We start from the raw sequence: 14,722 nt of genomic DNA on the forward strand, positions 1-14,722 counted from the left end.
TGAGCCTTGAGCTACCCTCCCCCCGCCGCCCAAACACACACCTTGATCCGTCTTTGCTGCCTCCCCTCTAACTTGGCCGCTTCTCCCCACGTGTCCTGCAGCCCCGCACATCACTGACCGGCCTGACAGATTCTCTCAGCTACTTGCCCCGCGTGTTTCTGGGTTAACTTCATGTCCTTTTGGAGAATTTTTGTTTTTTAACATGAAAGCAATCCATGTTCACTGGAGAACCCAGAAAGCTGGGATGAGCAAAAGGAGAACAAAAACATCCCATACACTTAGGAGAAAGCCCTGGAATATTTTGATGGACATCTTCCTGTCTCTTCTGTGTCTATACATGTTCGCATTTATAAAAACTGTACCAAATTGTGATGATGTTTAATAGTCTTCCTTGTCACTTAAAACTATAATGTGAATTTCTTTCCATGATATTAAATCCCCTATTTTTGTAAACTTGGAGATACAGATATCCATATATCTTCCAATCAATGTCGGACACTTTTAGCTAAATCTTTATCAACATCCATGTTTATTTCATTAGAATGAAGTTCTAGAGGTGGAGTCATGAGACGAAAGGATACGCAAACTTTTCAGGTTTATTTGTGTGTCTAGTTTGGTAGCTGTCTAAAGGTTTCTCCCCGTTGACACCCGCTGTTAAAACGTGTAAAAGTGTTTACTTCTTCACATTTGCTCTTATCACATAGGTAGATAAAACATCACACTTCTCTTATTATTAGGGAGTGGAGCTTTTTGTCCTGTTTACCGGGCATTTCTCCTTTTGTGTTCCCTCTTCCTGTCCGTGCCCATCCTGCTTTTGGAACGTTCATCTTTTTCTTCTTTGAAAGCTGCTTACCTGTGAAGGGGACCAAGCTTTTCTGAAACATGGTGACCTTCCAATCATTTGTCTTTTAAACTTATTTGTGTTTTTAATGCAGCAAGAGGTTCCATTCCTCCCCACCCCACCCCCATACTGGGGGGCAGCTACTGCAACCAGCACTTTTTCTTTTGAGGTTAAAATCTCTCTATAAAAGGCACAGCTCTCCAATCCCATGAGTTTTGCTCAGTGACTTCCACCCCAGTCAAGATGTATGTATAGTCATCTCCATTGCCTTGGAGAGCTCTCTTACGCCAGGTTTCCCAGTCGGTCCTCTGCCTGCCCCCCACCCTCAAAGAGGACCAGGCTTCTGATTGACATCCCTATAGATTCTTTAGGCTAGTTCCTGGATTTCACATTAATGGAGTCATAGAGTATATAATCTTTTGTATCAGGCATTTATTATGATGTATTTGACATCCATTCATCTGTATCAGTAGTTCACCCTTTTTTATTGCTGAGTAATATTCCCTTGTATGAATATGCTGCAATTGGGATTTATCTAGTTCCTTGCTGATTGTACCCCAAATTTTAATTGTAACACAGTCAAATTTATCAACATTCCCCTTTGCAATTGTTGGTGGTGTTCTATTCCGTAACCCTATACGGATGTCCACTGACAGCAATTGTTGGTGGTGTTCTATTCCGTAACCCTGTACAGATGTCCACTGACAGCAATTGTTGGTGGTGTTCTATTCCGTGGCCCTGTACAGATGTCCACTGACAGCAATTGTTGGTGGTGTCCTACTCCCTAACCCTATACAGATGTCCACTGACAGCAATTGTTGGTGGTGTCCTACTCCGTAACCCTGTACAGATGTCCACTGACAGCTGTTTCTTAGTATTTCTATGGCTTTTATTTTTTAACACTTAAATCTTTATTCCATTTGATGAGGTAGGAATCCAACATGATTCTTTTCTCTCCAAATTATTAACAAGGGTTCTATCACACTGTTTCCTCACTGATTTGAAAAGCTGCCTTTATTATATTTTAAATCCTTACAGGAGTGATGTTCGAAATATTTAGCTAACGGTACTCGCACAGAGTGCACCTACTGGCTGGATATCTGGTGGAGTTCTTCTGCTTGCTTGGGGCCATTCCTTTACTTTCTATCATTTTCCATCAATCTCAGCCAGGACCATGTAGTTGTCATTATGGAGCCTGGATAATATGTTTTGCTTTCTGGGAGCACAGTTTCTCCCTCATTACTCTTCTTTTGGGCTGTTCTCAAATGTTTATCCTTCCAGCTGAACTATTCAACCATTTTGTCAATTCCCACCAAGTTCCACTGGGATGTCATATTACACTTAGGTATTGAAAATGCTCTTTTGCTAATGTAGATTGGGGACCTTCCACCATGCGTGTCTAATGCATACCGAGTGCTTAGCACGATGCTTGCCACATAGCAAATGCTCAATAAATATTAACATTTATAAATATTAACATTTATAACTATTGTTTAGTATATCTGAAAATTACTGGGTTTTTTAGTTTGTCTATTTTTTGTATCTTTATAATTGGCCACTTTGCTGAACTTCTAATTCAAGATTTAAAAAATTTTTTTGAGTCTTTGGGTCTATCTTTATTTCTGATCGAAGGATTTGTTTCATTCTATTAACACTGGGATTCGTTTTCTTCTGAAACAAAACCCTTCGAGTTGGAACTCTGCACAATGCCTTTGTAGGATGCCTCAAGGGGATGTTACTTGGCGTTCCAGCTGTCACTTCCCCTTTGCCCTCAGCCACAGTGTTAGAGACCACCCTTTTATTGTGCAGACCTCTGTCATATTGAGTTCTTCTTACTGGCTGTGAACAGGTCTCCTTTGGCCAGACGGCCCCTCAGAGACCTGCAGACCCGCACAGCCACCCAGGCCCCCGTGTTCCTCTTCTCCAGAAAAGGGCATTGGGGGTCTTCTCCCCATCGGGGCCCGACATTTCCCAGATACCTCACTCCCCCGGAGGAGCTCTCAGGACTTCAGGGGAGGCCGACTAGGGGCCTACTCATTTCTCTGGATAGGATTCTACCTTTAATTAATCCCGCCTGCGATCCACATCCCAGATCTCCTCCTTCATGGGACTTTTTATGCAGGCATGTCTCTCTCATTTTGTACTCATTAACTGAGTTTTACTAGATGCACAGGCAGCATTTCCCCTGTATTTTCTCCCGATTGTTGTACACATTGAATAATCTGTGAAATAACTTTGTACCTTAATTTTTATCATCTAAATGCTTCTCAGCCACTGATCTTATTTCACCTTCCATGAAAATTTGATTAGCGTACTGCTTCCATCATTGGCCAGGTCACTAGTGGTCATTTTCTTCAGCTATGTCTTTGTTTTAAAAATCTGCAATTCACCATTTATCTGCTTCAAAGTTAAGCTATCTTAGGCATTTCTACTTAGAATGCCCAAGGTTTTCTAACCATTACTTATTATTTCAAGATATTATACATATTGCAAAATTGTCCATTTTCCTTTTGAAAATAGTATTTAAATCCATATAACCACATTTTTTCCTCCAAGAATCACTGATCAAGAATACTAAAATTAATCTCTGCTCATTTCTATAAGGAAAGGCCCTCACAATTAAGGAACCTCACATTTCTGCCGGCATCCTACAGGTCGACTTTGTCAGATACTCCATCACGTTTCAGCTCTGTTTGCCTCTAGGATTATTCTAAGATCGATAATTAAACTGGCCTATTCTCCGATACGACTTTAAGTTTTGGAGAACTTAAAAAAATCAAAATTTCCTTATTACAAAGCAAAAGAAGATACCACAAAGCAGTGATTTTTATTAAAACAGAATGGCTTCTACTTTTCTCTTCTGAAAAAGCACTTGGGCCGTGAAATTTGTAAATGCTCAAGTTTAAGTCAGTCAGTGATGAAGGTTTATCAGCGCCTTTTTTCTCGATGTAACAATGAGCAGAGGGTGTCAGATCAGGACTCTCCCTTAACCCAGCAGACAATTTCTGATAACCTCCTCACTTCTGGAAGTTTCTCCACCGCTTTTTCTTCTTTCATGACCAAGTTCTCAAGATAAGTAATGTTCGTGTTCTATTTGGCCTGCCTGCATATGGCCTTCAGTACAATTCTGGTCTCTGGGTTCATGATACAGAGCCTGTCATGCAAGAACATTGTATATCTGAGGGAAAAAACACCCTGGGATGCAGCTCTTAAATGAGTTCCCCATATTCTGCTTTCTGGGAAAGAAGCAGCTTTAGTTAAGAGACAACATATTTAACAAAATTTGGCTGTTCAATCTCAAGATTTTTGAGCAGTGGTGTGAAACATCCTGAGGTTCCAGTCTCCTGCATGGTATCAAGTTTCATGGAAGCAAATTAATTCTAGAACCATTTCAATTTAAAACATAGATCCCATACAGCACTTCTATTAAAGGAAGTGTTTTATAAACAAACAAAACAGTTCCAAAGCGCTGCAGTTTGAACACCATTGCCCTAGCCTTTTATTCTCCGGAGACTACATTCTCCAGCATCCCCCGGCAGGGCTGTCCCCACGCAGGTCTGACACTAAGGACGGGCTGCTCCAGGGGCATCACAACTCCGCGCAGTCAGCGCTTTCCCCACTCGGTGGACACACGGGATCTTGAAAAGCGTTAGGCGCCCAGAGGCTGGGAGGCTGCGTCACACCCCCGTGGAAAAGGAATTGCCAGGGGGGTGGTCACCGGAGACCCCACCACGCCCTCCGGGGGGACAGCCCAACAGATCTCCGAAGGGCATGGCGAGGGACCACGCGGTCACTTAGCACAAAACCTTCAAATGCTGAGCATTGGGGGTGAACGGGCCGGCCGGGACCCCCGCGCGGCGTGGACGCGGCTGGGACCACCTAGGGGGGCCGACCTTCGCCACCGCCCCGGGCCGAGGAACTCGGACTCGGACTCACGCCCACAGCGCGCTCGCGCAGACCAGGCCCTCCCGCCGGCGCAGGCGCGCTGCGCCCGCCCCACGCCCGCCGGGAAGGCCAACCGGCCCGGCCCCCCACCCCAAAGGCCGCGTTCCCGCCGCGGGGCAGGGCGGAGCCCGCCGCGCCTGCGCACTCGCCCTTCGCACCGCCCCTGCGTCTCCGGGAGCAGGCAACACCACGTGACCACTGCCAGTACCCAAGATGGAGACCGCGGCCGGGCCCTACCGGCTCCCCGCCTGAGCCTGCGCCCCGGCCTGGGCCAAGCAGGCGCGCAGGCACGCAGTCCTGACCAATGGGCCGGCGCGGGGCAGCTCTCTGGGGGCTGCGAGTGGGGCTTGCCAGGGCCCGTGTTTACAGTCACCACCCGACCAGGCTCCCTGCACTTTCTCAACCGCCAAGCGCCCAGCGGCTGGCGCCTGGCGCGTCCTCTGATAGCCCCGCCCCTGGGACTGGCAGCTCCGGTAGCCAATGGGGATCGGGACGGGTACGGGAAGGCGGGCGGGGGGTGGAGCATCCCTGCCTTTCGTAGGGCGTCTGGCCTGGCGGTTGGCTGCCGCGGGCCGAGGGGCGGGCGCAAGCGGGGCTGTACCCACAGCCCCAGCGGGCCAATGGAAGGGCGGCCGGGCACCCGGGGAGGGCGGGCGGAGGGCGGGGCCGAGCCGTAATTGACGAGCTCTTCATTAGAAACCGGGCGGGAGGGAGGGGCCCGCGAGGGGAGGTGATGCAAGGCCGCCGCGGCCAATGGCTGCAGGGCCGCCGGCGGGGAGGAGGGGCCGGGGCGGCTGACGGGCGTCGGGGTTGGCCTATCAGCGCTCGGCTCGGTGCTGGCGGGGGGAGCAGCATCATGGTTCAACGTGGGTCAATTTTTTGTGAATGAGGAGGGGAGGTTGTGGGGCCGCCGCCGCGGAGCACCGTCCCCGCCGCCGCCTCGCCCGAGCCCGCGCGCCCGCCCGCCGCCCGCCCGCCCGCGCCGCCGCCTCAGCCGCCTGGGCCCGGCGCGCCGCGGCCGCGTCCCCGCTGTCGCCGCCGCCCGAGCGCCCGCCCGCCGCCCGCGGTGGTGGTGGTGGCGGCGCAGGCTGAGGAGATGCGGCTCGGAGCGTCCGCGCTGGGCTAGAGCGCCCGCCGCCGCCGCCGCCGCCGCGGTAAGCGCTGCCCCGGCCCGGCCCGCGGGCCATTGTCCGCCCCCCGCCCGCCCGCAGGCCGCCCGCCGGCCTCCACGCCCCCGCCGCCCGGCCCGGCAGGTGGACGCCGGGGTCCGCCCGGCCGGCCCGGTCCGGCCCGTGCGCCCAGGCCGCGCGTGGCGCCGGCCCGCGGGTGTCCGGAGCTGAGCCGGAGCCCGTCCCGGACCTTCCCCTGCAGCCCCGGCCGGCGAGGGCCGCCGCGGGGCGGGGGCAGGACGGCCGGCGGGCCCCGGGCGCCCGCACCAGTCCAGGCCGAGCCCTCGGCAGGTGGGCCGGGGGCTCCCGAGCCCGGGCGGGCGCCGTTTATGTAACTTTGTCGAGGCTGTGAGTTTGCAGAAAAACGTCCCTCCCGGGGCTGGCGGGCGGGGTGCGCCGTCGCCTGGTGTGTGCCCCGGACCGGAACGGCAGGGGTGGGGGTGTCCACGACCCGAGTGGGTGCCCGCAGGCTTCCCACAGGCCGAGCTGCGGCCCCGTCCTGCCCAGATGACGGGAGCCGCGTTTCCCGGCATTGCAAGCACACACCATGGAATTAGAAGGAAATTATCTCGTATTTACATTTAGCGTTGAATTATTTGACACTGTTATAGCAGGAGATCGTGCGTATCAGTTGGAAAGGCCGGGGGTGGAACCCAGTGTACTCATTTAATGCACATCAAAAATTTGTAATAACTTGCAGCAGCTGATATGAATGTTTCCTTTATTGCATGTTGTAAATTGACCTGCTGTGACACAATTTTCAAATAAAGTGTTGCATAAATTAAACTCAAGTTATTTTAAAACTAATGACTTTCTTAACTAAATCCTAATTGCATTACTGTGGAGACCTACCTAATTGCTTGCAGCGGCTCTGCCTGCCCTCGGTGAGGGAGGAAAGGGTCTGTGTAGTTACTTTGCTTCCCTTCTTTTCTCTATTTAGGCTTTTCTGTTTATTCCCACAGACCACCTAAGCACAGGAGGTCTGGGAGTAAACATGTAAACAGCCCTCGCCCAGCGCCAGCCCAGCAAGACTGGGGGGATACTGGTGGGTTTGCACCTTGGCCTGGTTTCACTTTTTCTTTTGTAATATGATGGTGGTTGCTTGGAGTTTGAGTTTCTTCTGATAATTCTGTGCTTTGGATGGGGCCAGGAAAGGTGGTGGTGGTGATTGGGCGGGCGGGGTGGGGAGGGAGGGAGAGGGATTGAATTAACAAAACTCAGCTGCTTGTACACAAATATACACTACAGCAATTACAAAGCAACAAAAGTTATTGCAGAATTTTGCAGTAACTATGGCAACACCATTACTCTATTATAATTGGAAATGCAAAATGCCACCCTCTTAGAAGTTTCATCAGAATGGAGTTTTGGATATCAAAAATATGTGAGATTTCATTTTTTTCTCTTTTTTTCAGGTAGCTCCTGAGAATTCTAAAATCTGTGTTCAATTATCTATTTTTAAGACCCATGAAGCTTTCCCAGATATTCTCCTCCCTTGGATCCGTGGCATCTTTCCCCAGAACTCACATTTGTGTGGGAGGGAAGTATTTTCCTGCCTTAAACACACACACCCTGACACATTGTTAGACTCCTAGAGCTTTCTGTGTTCTGGGCTTTTATTTTAAAGATCACATACCTTCCTAAAGAGAGCAGTAATCAATTAGAAAAGGAGAAGGATTTATGCGGCAGGCAGATGAAACACTGCCCTCTTTAGGGTTAGTTCTCTCTCCTTTGAGGGGAGCTGGCAGCAGGAGTGCCCCTGGGAGAGCCCTGGGCTGGGGGTGTGTGCGCGGGCGGATGACTGTGGTCTACACGGAGGCCTGCGAGGCCTAGGGACCAAGGACAGATGTGGCCTAAGCAGCCCTGAGCCAAGAGAGACTGTTCTGTGGCCAGCAGCTTCACAGCCATGCAAAATGAAAATCTCTCAATGCCATGTTCTCAGAGGCCTCGGGCCCTGTTGCTGGAGCCAGATGGACAAGACAACATGGCACCCAGGCCATGTGCCACCTGAGTGCAGATCTTGACTCAGTGGTCAGAAACCTGCTTTCTAAGGATGCCCCTCTTGACGTTTCCCAGGAGGACTCCAGTTCTGGAAGTTTCCGCACATTGTGGGGTAGCTGCAGTTGAATTTCGTTATAACTCTTTCCTTTTAACTACTGCATATTTATGTCCAGTAATCGACTTCCATTTTCCAGCTGCATTGTGAGGTTTCAATGCAGCATGAATAGCTTTGAATTCTCATCCTTTGATGTTGGGGGTGGCACCCGAGGAAAGGCGACTTTCTGCCGTCGTAATTGCCAGAGCAGAAGAAACATTTCATCACTCCTGGAGAATTCGTCCATACCGTTCTCTATTGAAAACGCTGGGTTTTCATCACTCGGAAGCTACCATGAGAAATAGATTGGTACCTGATGGAGGGAGGGAGCGTGGGAGATGCAGAGGGCGGGAGACAACCGCCACTGGGGGTCGCGGGGCGACAGGCTGTGGCCGGGCTTTGGGTCCCTGGACCAGAATCACTGCCTGTGCGGCTGGGGGTCCACGCCGGCCCCGCCTCTGTGGTTGCTCCCTCACTCCGCGGCCTGAGAAGCTGAGCCTGAGCCCCCGCTGTTCTAGGCAGAGGGCGAGTTCCTGCCCTGGTGGCTGCAGCCCCCGCTGGTCCTGGGGTGGGGCCCGGGGAGCCAGTCTGGAGGGGGCTTGGTTTCAGTCTCAAGACTGTCAGTCGGCGTGTGCTCTGGTGTGTGGTGGGCTCAGGGCTTCTGGCCTTGCCTTAGGGGAAGGAAGAGCATCTCTGGTTCAAGTCAGATGAGGGGCCCTGTGTCAGGAGTGATGCTGCACCTTCACACACCTTAGCAGTGTGTGTTCACGGAACGTTTCTTTTGGGAGAAGCATCACTGATCTAAGATCAGCGAGTTCTGTTCATAAGGTCATTTTCTCCTCTTGGGCTTGTGTGAGCGAGGAGGTGGGGTGGGCGGACCTGTTTAGGGAGCGGGTGGCGCCTCTGCTGCCTTTTCTGACTGACGTGCCTTCTCCTCACTTCCCGGGAGGAAGGGCCAGGGCCCTCCACAGGCTGCCTCCACAGCGACCCTCCACATCACCGTGGGGACAGATCAGCTTCTGTAGCAGCAGATGTGGAAACCAGACTAGTTTTCCTCTTTCCTGGTGGGGAGATCATGATATTCGTACAGTTGACCCTTGAACAACATGGGCTTGAACCGTGCAGGTCCATTTACCTGTGCACTTTTTTCAGTTTGTACTGTAGTACTGTACAGTCTGTGGTTGATTGAATCTGGGACGTGGAACTGTGGATACGGAGGGCTGACTGATAACTCAGGTTTTCCACTGTGGGGGCTGTCGGCACCCCTTACCACCAGGCAGTTCAAGGGTCAACTGTAAATGTAACATAGACCAGTAGCGACTGTTTAATGAGCACCTACTTGGGGCTACAAGCTGACATAAGTACTTGCCATGTGTACCCCCTTTCTCTCTCTCCACAGCCTCAGGAGGTGGCTGCTACCACACCCATTTTGCAGAGGAGGAACCTGAGACAGATATGAAAATGTAGCATCTGGTACCCCTTGCTGTGTTGAGTCCCAAATGTTGATTCTCTCTCTTCCGTGCCTCCGCTTCTGGGCCCCCGACAGTCTTGAAGTTGAAGTTCAGCATTGCCCATCGAGGCGTTTGGGAGAGTGTAGCCTCTTTGAGAAGAGGACAGTTTGGAATACCTTTTAGTGTTGCGTTGGGTGGTGTCGGAGCTGTCATATGTGATTCTGTGTTTCAGTAGGGTCTGGGAAATAATCCTGGCTTTCTCATGCTGTCCTCTGCTGTGTGTGGCATTGTAGAACTGGAAAGGATCTGAACAATGCTGGTGGCCGGGGTTGGCTGTGTCCCACGCTTGGATCTTCTCCTGAGGCTGCATGGGGGCAGGTGAGGGTAGTGGAGGGCACCTGGTGCCCCACGTCCACTTCAGCCAGAGTAGGCTGGCCTTCACTCTTGTCTGTACGATTATCTTGGAAGAAAGTTTCAGAAACTTTGAAAAATCACTGACTTAATCCATTCTCCTTTAACACCAAGCCAGAAACTTTAAAGAAAATATCGATAGATTTAACAGTATAAGAATTAAAGAAAATTCTCTTTGTCAAAAGACTCTATAAGTGAGGTTAAGTGACAGAGAAAAAAAATCTACAACTTATTATGCCTATATATGCTCAATAGTCAATATGTAAAGAGCTTTTGCAAACCAATAAGAAAAGGATGAGCATCCCTCTTGCATGATGAGCAAAGCACATAAATCTGCAAATCCCAGTGGCTAATAATAAAAAAGACTTAGCTTTACTAATAAAGAGATTTAGCTGAAAGATTTTGTTTATGCCACCATGTTAGCACAGGCTAAGTTTGGTGGTGCCTCTTGGTGGTGATAATAATAATTTTTATCTTACATGGGTTTTGTAAAATTTAAGTTAATACACGGAAAGTGCTTAGAATAGGGCCTGGCACACAGTAAGCACAATATAAGTTTTGGCTATTGTTAATTATTAATTATTTAGTTACTCTCCAGAAAAGTTTTATGTGTCAAATTTTTAAATGGTCATTCCTTTTGTTCCAGCAGTTTTACTTATTGGAATTTATTCTTAGGAAGGGGTATGATAAGCACATGGATATCCAGATACATACAGGATGTTATTGCTACATTATTTATAAAGATGATACTTATTAAATACATTGTGGTCTTTTCATCCTGTGGAAATCTATGCACAGGCTCAAAGGTCAGCAGAAGTGTTAAGTGAAAAAAGCAGGTCCGGAACAGGACCCACCCCTTCTGTTTTTTAGGAACTTGGGTCTCTAAAGTGATAACAGTGGCCTTCTGGGGTGTCAGGAAAATGGGATGTGAGTGACTTTCATTGTCTTTTTATACATGTTGGTATTGTATAAATTTTTCTGTAAGCCTGTGTGACTTTTTAATAGTAATACTTTTTTAAAAAAGGCTGATATTTCCATGGGGGGGAAATACTCTTCAACCCCAGTATTTATAAAGGAGGAAAACCAAGTCCTTGGTAAGTTGATACACATGCTTAACATTGGAAGAATTTAGGGGATTTGTTTCTCTCACTCTCGTAAGCTCTCCAAGGCAGTGCTGGCCTCCTGGGTCTGGGCGGGCTCTGGCCCAGGTTGTGCTGCCGACGGCACCTATGTGGTCTTGACCAAGGCAGAGCCGTACCCGTCATTACCACGCTCAAAACCCTGTCATGTCTTAGGATCCTGGAAGGCCTGCCTCGTCTGATAGCACCTGTCCTTCTCGCTGAGCTTCAGTCTCTACCTGCTTTGCTTCCTTGCTCTCCAGTAAGCCCCCTTTGGCCCCAGGGCCTTTGCACACACTGTTTCCAGTTCTTGGAACTTCCTCTCTTCACCTCTGTCTTCTCTGATCCCTCAGTCCAAGCTCAGCCTTTGGTCCCCTGTTAAACATGGCCTCACATCCTTTTTACTCCTTCCCAACAGGATCCGCTTGTGTAATTTCAATAGCTCATTGCGACATTAGTGGTTTAATGTCACCTCTCTTACCAGCCGTGGGGGGGGTGGGGCTCCACGGGGTGGAGGGGCCCCGAGGGCCTCCTGCCTGCTTTGTGCCCAGTGCTTGGCAGTGCCTGAATGAATGAACGAATGTGTGGCTGGATGCACGACACAGCGAAGGCCTTGGGAGGAGAGCCTAGATGTGGGCTGGTCCTCTGGCCTCATAGCACCTTCTGGGTATCTGCCTGTGCTCTGGGATTGCCTGCTTCCTTTCTGCCTCAATCTGGGAACTTCTAGGTTCTGATTTTGGAGATTATGTGCTTTTAAGTAGCTGCAGTAAATACAACTGAAGTGGGCTTTGTGATGCAGAGAGGAAGGAGAGGAAGAAGGGCCTTAAACACCCAGCCATCAAGTGGCAAATGGGGCCATTGTGCCTGGGGCCCAGTGTTCCAGGTGGCCAGCCGCTCCCCTGCTTATTTCAAATTGGAATTAATGACGTTATTTAATCATTTCTTATTCAACCTCATAGTTTTAACATGATACCTTCCTATGGTCGCGTCTGTAAACATTTTGGAGTCCGCTGTGTTTAAAAATGCGAATGTCAGGCTGTTAGCTTGCTGTTGTTTGTGAGGTATCTGTCTGCATGGGTCAGGCTGTTAGTTTACTGTTGTTTGTGAGGTGTTCTGTCTGCGTGGGTCAAGCGCTTTCGTTGGGTCGGTGTTTGAGCTTGCGACGGTTGGGCAGCTCTTAGGGCCTGGAAGCCTTGAGCTGGCCTCCCCGCTGGGAGTGCTGTTCTGCCCGTGGTTGGCGGAGCTGTGCGACCTCGTGGGAGCGACCATCAGCTGGTTCGCGTGCCACTGTTGGCTGCTGTGGGTCTTCCGCAAACTTGGGAAGAGAAATTTTGGTGGCTCCCCCCTGCCGCTCCCACCGGCCTGTCTTGGGTGGCGGAGCCTTGGCGGTGGCGGTGGTAGGGAGCCTGTCTCTTGAACGTTTCTCATTGGTCGGTTATAATTTTGCAAATACTAAGCCCGCACCTAAGGCATGTAGGAAGTCTTCCGTGGGAGCGGAGGAGTTGCACAGATGCTCCTGCACTGGGGCGGGCCCAGGCAGGCCCTGTGGCCCCGTCGCGGGCAGGAAGCCCTGAGCCACAAGGAGCTTAGACATCGGTGGGGACGGGGTAGGCATGGGTGTAACCACACACAGGTGCACCAGGCCGTGGGAGGCTGGGGGGCAGGGGCCCTGTGGCGGGCAGCAGGGTGGAGGACCCAGGCTCAGATGGGGGAAGACAGGAGGGCTGGGAGTGGAGCGTGGTCCTCTTCAGTGGGAGCATCGGGGCTGCCGCAGGGTGGAAAGGCCGGCGGGCAGGATGGTGGCCCAGCCCTGAGGGCTCCAGGGCCGCAGCGCGGGAGGAGGGATGAGCTGGACCGACAGACGGGCTGGCTGCCTTGCCGCTTCACGTGTGTGCAGGCTGCTTACGCGTATTCGAGGCTTCTGACCCTCTGTGCTCGCTGCTTCCTGCGAGGTGCCACGTGCCTGGCCTCTGCTGCTCTAACCTGGTCGAGGCCCCCGTGGCCTGTGGCCCAGCCGGCCCCTCTCTGGAGCGCGTGCTTGCAGCGTGGCGCTGTCCCACAGGCTCTGGCAAGAAGCTAGGGCTGCCCACAGCAAGGGGGGCTGGAGTATCCTCAAGTGAGGTGGCTCTTCCTCCCCCCCCCCCTCCCTCCCTCCCTCCTCCCTCCCTCCTTCCCTCCTTCCCTCCTCCCTCTCTCCCTCCTTCCCCCTCCCCCTCCCTCCCTCTCCCTCCCTCCCTCCATCCCCCTCCCCCTCCCTCCCTCTCCCTCCCTCCCTCCTCCCTCCCTCCTTCCCTCCTCCCTCTCTCCCTCCTTCCCCCTCCCCCTCCCTCCCTCTCCCTCCCTCCCTCCCCCTCCCCCTCCCTCCCTCTCCCTCCCTCCCTCCCCCTCCCCCTCCCTCCCTCTCCCTCCCTCCCTCCTTCCCCCCTCTCCCTCCCTCCCTCTCCCTCCCTCCTTCCCCCCTCCCTCCCTCCCTCCCCCTCCCCCTCCCTCCCCCTCCCCCCTCCTCCCTCCCTCCTCCCTCCCTCCCTCCTTCCCTCCCTTCCTCCCTCCTTCCTTCCTCCCTTCTGCCAGTGTGGCTGAGAGCCCCCTTCTAGGTCCGGGACTCCTTAGAGTAGCTGTCAGGACTTGGACCGCGGGGGTCAGTGTTGGGAACATTCTGGAAGGGACTTGAGCCAGCTTCTCCTCCATTAGGAGTGAAAACCTGCTTCTGAGCCCCCCGCAGGGGCTTTCCTGGCAGACACTGTGTCATCGGGTGCCTTGGCTGAAGCAGGACCCCAGCAGGTCGGCAGAACGTGGTGAAGGGTGATGAGCAAGTTGGTGGGGGGTGTAGGTCTTCCGAGGTGATGCTCAGGGCTCCCCGCAGAACTGACATTCCAGCCCCAAGAGGGCTGAGGGGTCAGAGGGGCCTGATGAGCCTGCCCGCACTCCACCTCTGGGGCCGTGGACACTGGGGGTGGGAGTGGAGTTGTCCGCTGGGGCTTGCGACCCTCCAGGGCAGGGGCCTGTGGTTGATGAGTGAAAATTAAGCGTGTAACCACTCTCCGGGGGTGTGGCTCTCAGCCATCGTGGACCTTTACAAAGAGTCGTAAAGAAGCGGTAGGGAAGCGCCACAGTGGATCAAACCCTCACTGCTATAAAGTTCACATAGGATTTTGCACTGAAAAGGCCATAAGAGGAGGTTTCAGTCCCATTCTTTGGAAAAACCTTCCTTTGCCAGCGTAGGGGCTGTGGTGTAATTCCTTCCCGGCCCTCTGGGTTGGAGGGACCCATTGAAGGACACGTCACGGGAGCACTTAGTGCCGAATTCTGTTTCCTCGTGTGCGCCTTGTTTTCCTTTCACTTTTATGGGCCAGGTCTGGCCAGTTTTGCAGCTGCCTGAGCGCATCCCCTGCCGCTCCCCACCGTCCGCCCGCCTGCCCGCCGTCAGCCTGGGCAGCAGTCGACCTGCGACATCCTCAGTGTCGTTTCTGCTGAGAGCCCCCAAGGAGCACGGGCTGGGCCGGGCAGCTGCAGGCGGCCTCCTCTGCCCCAGCGGCCCGAGCCTTGGGTGGGATCCGCCCCACTGGAGGAGCATCCACCTCACCTCCCGGGGCTGACGGAGAGCTGACCTTTTGGGATTTGGAGTTAACAAGCAGTAGTGTTAAAAGCGCATCCCCTGAATCCTTCCCCGAATAAGAATGTCTTCCTGTGTC

At 52.4% G+C, this 14,722-nt stretch overlaps 1 protein-coding gene across 4 annotated transcripts in view; it reads left to right on the forward strand.

The window, feature by feature from the left end:
• The first annotated feature begins 5,647 nt into the window (after positions 1–5,647).
• The window catches only part of HDAC4 (histone deacetylase 4), a 287,196-nt gene continuing 278,121 nt past the window's right edge, over positions 5,648–14,722 (forward strand). For 3 of the 4 annotated variants that reach the window (XM_033859438.2, XM_033859440.2, XM_033859439.2), the window contains exon 1: positions 5,652–5,940. The gene's annotated coding sequence lies outside the window, so the exon portion shown is untranslated. Of the gene's footprint in view, positions 5,941–14,722 lie in introns of all 4 variants that reach the window. The other variant, XR_012332891.1, reaches the window with a different exon arrangement.

Source organism: Tursiops truncatus, chromosome 7 (assembly GCF_011762595.2).
Source record: "Tursiops truncatus isolate mTurTru1 chromosome 7, mTurTru1.mat.Y, whole genome shotgun sequence".
Classification (NCBI taxonomy): domain Eukaryota; kingdom Metazoa; phylum Chordata; class Mammalia; order Artiodactyla; family Delphinidae; genus Tursiops; species Tursiops truncatus.